At 31.9% G+C, this 6052-nt stretch overlaps 1 pseudogene; it reads left to right on the top strand.

Annotated features, from left to right (window-relative positions):
- The first annotated feature begins 2256 nt into the window (after positions 1-2256).
- On the top strand, positions 2257-2375 carry LOC112470750 (annotated as a pseudogene).
- The last annotated feature ends 3677 nt before the right edge of the window (positions 2376-6052 follow it).

Here is a 6052-nt window from a genome sequence, read left to right as displayed (position 1 = left end):
TAATAATTTTTTGATGAATTTATATTGGATGTGGAGATTGTTTAGATCAAAGTTATAGTAGCTAAATGAACTTGTGTTTATTGTATCTTTTAGTAAAATTCATCAAAATTTTACTTAAATATATTTCTCTAGGTTCTACTCTACATGATTTCTTATCATTCCAGCTAATGAAGTTGCAAGTGTCCAATGATGCCTCTGTATTAAGTTTTTGTATTACAAATGTGGACCAAAAGAGATGACAGGTACATTGTGACTGTTTATAAATGCATTTACTTAAACCTAAAAAAATTTTAATATGTATTATAAAATTGAGATTCTAGAATTTAAAGAGTGTAAATATTTATAAGAACTATATGCTTGTTTGAATCTGTTATAGAGATAAACTATTAAAGGAAACTTTGCTTTTAGCCATGTAGAACTATATATTGCACTCTCTTGAGAATTGTATCATCAAACACATTAAGTGGTGTATCTGAGAAGAATAAGAGTTCTAATTATGTTTATAATGAAAAATAATATATAAATAAAATGTGTTGCTATCATAGTAATGAATATTAAGAACATTAAGAATGATCTGTGCTATGCTTATTATAGCAAGTCTTATTAATTTGCATCAAAATTTTCATTTTCACCTGTAATCTAGTGAGGAATACATTTTAATAATGTAAAATAGATACAGAAAGGGAGTTAGATAACATTATATTTCTTATATTTAAGAATTATTGCTGAATTTGTGTATTTTAATGAAAAAAAAATGCTATCTGATAAAAAACCAATTGACCAAGATATTTCTCCACATTACTGTCTAATTAATAATTTATATTTTCCTAGAGAAAGTAGTTTTGAAAGCTCAGTTATTTTCTTCTGCATACTACTAATCTTTAACAAACAACCATACGTAAAACATTGCAAACTCTAGATTCCGTCAAAGCCCTATGGAGAGTTTTTCTCAGAAATTGGCAAGCTGATTCTAAAATTGATATGAAAATATGAAGGGCCTAGAGAAGCCAAAAGACTTTTAAAAATGAAGAGCAAAGTTGAAGGATTTTTTTTTAATCCTTTAAAGTTGAAGGATTTAAACTGCCTGATTTCAAGATTTACCATAAAACTATACTAATTAAGATAATGTAGTATTACATAGGTATAGACATATATATTGGTGGCATAAAATAGTTCAGAAATAAACCTACATAAATATGTTGATTCAGTTTTGATAAAGGTACCAAAGAAATTTAGCAGGGGGAAATGATAGTCTTTTAAAGAAATGGTGATGGGAAAGTTGAATATCCGCAGTGGAAAATATTGATCCTAAAAACTTAATTTATACTGTTTATAATACTTAATTCAGACTTTATCATGGACTTAAACGTAAAAAGTAAAACTGTAAAACTTCTAGAAGAAAACAAAGGAAAAAATCTTGACAAAAATCATGAAACATAAAATCCAGAAATATTAAATGGGACTTCATCAAAATTAAAATTATGCATTATCTTCAATAGTCACTGTAAGAAGATAAAAAAAGAATATCATAGAATAGAAAGATTTTCAAAAAACATATCTGATAATGGACTTGTACACAGTTATAAAATGAACACTTAAAACTCAATAATAACAACCTAATAAAAAATGAGAAAATGATTATTTCTTGTTAATATTGAATTTTGAAAATACGTTCTTCCAATCTATGGCTTGCCTTATGATTTATCTACTGCTGAGCACTGAGTTACCCAAGGCTTAGCAACTAAAAACAAGAAGCATTTATTACTTCACAGTGCCTGTAGGCCAAGAATCTGGGAGGAGTTAGCTAAATTTTTCTACTTCAGAGTCTCTCATAAGATTGCAGTCAACCTGATATTAGAATGACATTTCATTGCTTCTGTCTTATTCTATTCATTAAAAGTGAGTCAGTAAGTTCAGCACATATACAAGGTGAGGCTATTACACAAGAGTGTGATTATCAGGAGGCAAAAAATGTTGGGAGCCTTCATAGAGTCACCGATGTTAGCATACCCTCTGGTCCCCTTTGATTCACGTCCTTCCTGCATACATAATATCCAGGGTCTCCCAAAGTTGGGTTTTGTTTGTTTGTTTTTTGGCAGACAGGTTTTTTTTTTTTTTAATTGAGGTTTAATTGACATATAACATTAGTTTCAGATGTACAACATAATGATTCAGTATATGTATATATTGCAAATGATCATTGCAATAAGACTAATAAACATTCGTCATCATGCATAGTTACAAAAACGCTTTCCAGTCTATGGCCATGCTACCCTGAACAAGCCCAATCCGGTCTGATCTCAGAACCTAAGCAGGGTCGGGCCTGGTTAGTACTTGGATGGGAGACCACCTAGGAAGACCCGGTTCTGTAGGTGTAAAAAATAAAAAATTGTAAGCTGACAAGGTCCTTACAATCTGTGAGGTCAACCAAGAGTTGCCTCGTCTAAAGAACAAAAAAACAAAAGCAACAACTCTTTCTTTGTATTAGGAACTATTAAGATCTACTACTCTCTTAGCAACTTTCAGATACAATACAGTCTTATTAACTATAGTAGCAATGCTGTGCATTATACCCCTATGCGTTACTCATTTTATAACTGGAAGTTTGTATCTTTTGACCCCCTTCATCCATTTTGCCCACATCAATCCTCTACTTCTGGCAAACATCAATAATTCTCTGTATCTATGAATTTTTTTGTTTGTTTTTGATTTCACATATAAGTAAGATCATACTGTATTTGTCTTTCTCTGTGTGACTTATTTTACCTAGCATAATGCCCCTAAATTCAATCTGCATTATCACTGATGACAAGATATCATTCTTTATTATGGCTGAATAATATTCCAGTGTGAGCATGTGTGTGTATTTGTGTGTGTGTTTGTGTGTGTGTGTGTGTGTGTGTGTGTGTATGTGTATCGCATCTTCTTCATCTATTTATCTATTCATCAGTGGACACATATCTTTGCTATTGTAAATAATGTTGCAATAAACACGGAGTATATATATTTGTTTAAGTGTTTTTGTTTTCTTCAGATAAATATCCAGAAGTGGAATTGTTGGATCATACAGTAGTTCTATTTTTAATTTTTGAAAATCCTTCAGACTGTTTTCTATAGTGACTGCACTATGGAAATTTACAGTCCAACCAACATTTCACAAGGATTCTCTTTTCTCCATGTCTTCGCCAATACTTATTTCTTCTCTTTTTGATAATAGCCATTATAACAGGTATGAGGTGATACCTAATCGTGGTTCTGATTTACATTTACCTTTCTGGTGATATTGACCATCTTTTCATGTATCTGTTAGCCATCTGTATGTCTTCTTTGGAAAAATGTCTATTCAGATCCTCTGCCCATTTTTTAACCAGATTGTTTTTTGTTTTTGTTTTTTGTTTTTTTTTGCTATTGAGTTGGATGTTAATCCATTATTAGATATATCATTTGCAAATATTTTCTCCCATTCAGTAGGTTACCTTTCCATTCTGTTGGTGTTTTCCTTGGCTATGCAGAAGTTTTATAGCTTAATGTACTCGCACTTGTTTATTTTGCTTTTGTTGTACTTGCTTTTGGTGTCATATGATGATTATATGATATTTTCTTTATTTTGTTAATCAGTGTATCACACTGATTGTTTTTCAGATATAGAACCATCCTTACATCCCTAGAATAAATCTCACTTGATCATGGAGTATGATCCCTTTATGTATTGTTGAATTTGATTTGCTAATATTTTGTTGAGAATTTTTGCGTCTATTTTGTCAGGAATATAGGCCCAACAGTTTTTTTTCTTTTTTTAATTTAAATAGAGTGCATTATGATGGTGCTTTATATCTACTAGACCCCCATTTATAAATTTACTTTAAAGAAAGCTTCATAGCTCAGTTAAAATTGGCTCGAATAGGAAGTTCTTATTGTCTCTTTATTCTTAAAAATATCTCTGTAATAACACATTATACAAATATATACTTTTAAGGAGGAATGCCCTTTTACTTTGCTATCTATCTTTTATTTCCCTTTTATTTCTAAATAAAACACTAAGATTTTTTAATGTACAGTCATAATTTCTAAGTAATCCTTCTTTAAAATTGCTCTACATAATCTTTATTTATATTTTTCATTAAATCTACTCTGAATCAGATTGCCACCTCTAACATTGGAGAAATTTGGAATTGATATCATTTTGAGGTATAACATAAAAACTATTTATTTTTTAAACTTTGGAAGAAATTATGTTTAAGAATACCAGTGGACATTCATTTATGTATCATTTTATTTTTTTGACTTGAATTAAAAATTAACTTTTTTACATTTTAAAGGGTTATAAGAAATTTACATTTCTCTCCATATGCTTTAAGCAAATGTTTTTCCATCTCAAAACAATTTTATTCTCTGATATACATCATATCTCTTTCCTTAGCTCTTTATATCATTACTGAATCAGCTCAAAGTCTAGAATCTCATCATCTAAATCAGATACCTACATAGATGAAGCCCTTTAAGTGTGTTTTTTTAAGAACAGCTTTTTAATTATAGTTCCTCTCAAACTATAGAACCTGGTCACCAAAAAGACTTGCTATCTGAATAGAGTAACTGCCATAGACATTCTAGTTTAAAAAACTGGGAATGAGACAGGAAGTCACTTATCCTTGAGAATTCTAAAATCTATCCAAATGTCGGAAGCTCCTTGATTATATCTCAAGGCCCAGGAATAATTTTCCTTGGCACTCACATCTGCTCTCTGGGCACTTGTTTCACCTTATTTGTCATTTTCACCCTCTGTGTCATTTTTCCTTTTGCATGAAAGGCAGCACTTTTTGCAGCTAACCAGATATAGTAGTCTGCTTCCTGCATATAGAATTCAGGAGGTCCAAAGGCGTTTCTCATTTGGTAGTTTCTTAATTTTAGCATCAGTTGCTGCATGAATAGGCTGAAGATTTTTTTAAACCATCAAGTTCTCGCTCTCTTTAAGTCTTTTAATTTATCTGTTTTCACTGTTAACATGAGGAAGAAACTAGGCCGCACTTTCAAAACTTTTCTTAGACATTTCTTTAGGGAGATAACCAAGTTCATCAGGCACATTTTCTACTTTCTACATAATCCAGTTTACTGTTGCTAATCTTTTTGCCACTAAATAACAAGGATTCCTTTTGTTCCAATTTTCAAAGAGATGTTCCTCACTTTTCTGAAAGTCTTCACCCACAGCAACTCCAAGTCCAAAATTTTACAAACAGCATATTCAAGGCACTTTAAGTTTTCACCAACACTTTCTTCAAAGTCTACTGCCAATTTCAAAATTATTCTCACAATTTTATGTTTTTGTAATGGCAATCTTCACCTTCAGGCACCAAAATCTGTGTCAGTAATCTGTTACTGCTTAATAAATTGATCCAAGACTTAGTGGTTGAAAACAGCAAACATTTATTATTTCAATTTCTATTGGTTAGGAAGCCAGGCACAGATTTTCAGGGTATTTCTGCCTAATGGTCTCTCAAGAGACAGCAATTAAGGTGTCAGTTTGGACTACAGTTGTCTCATATTTCAGGTAGTATAGGATTCACTTCCAAGCTTACTCTTGTGATTCTTGGCATGCTTCAGAAGCTCTGCTTCTAAGCATAGTGATGGACTCTCTAGAGGGCTGCCTCATGACATGTGAGCTGGTATCCTTCTGAGTGTCCAGTCTGAGACAGAGGAAGAGAAAGTGCTCAAGACAAAGGCTACAATCTTGAATGACTTAACATCAGAAGCAACATCTCTTCATGTCTGCTATATTCTATTCACCAGAAAATTCAAGGATAGGCTATTATTCAAGGGCTTGAATACCAGCAGGCAGGGATCACTGGGGTTATGGACTATAGAGAATTGGTGTGGGGAGCATCTTCAAGTCTTCACACTGCAATAAGTTTGTATAAATACATACCAGTAGTGATTTGGAATTGTCCATAATATTGAGTTAAATATTTCCCTAATCTCGAGGTTTTAACAAAAAATCATGTACTTCATGTCTTGAAAGGGGAATCACAAACCTTGAATGGATGGAAAATGTCCTCAA

Source organism: Pteropus alecto, unplaced genomic scaffold (assembly GCF_000325575.1).
Source record: "Pteropus alecto unplaced genomic scaffold, ASM32557v1 scaffold3, whole genome shotgun sequence".
In the NCBI taxonomy this organism is placed as follows: Eukaryota; Metazoa; Chordata; class Mammalia; order Chiroptera; family Pteropodidae; genus Pteropus; species Pteropus alecto.
The sequence above is the reverse complement of the archived record's forward strand: the minus strand, read 5'-3'. Positions and strand labels throughout refer to the sequence as shown.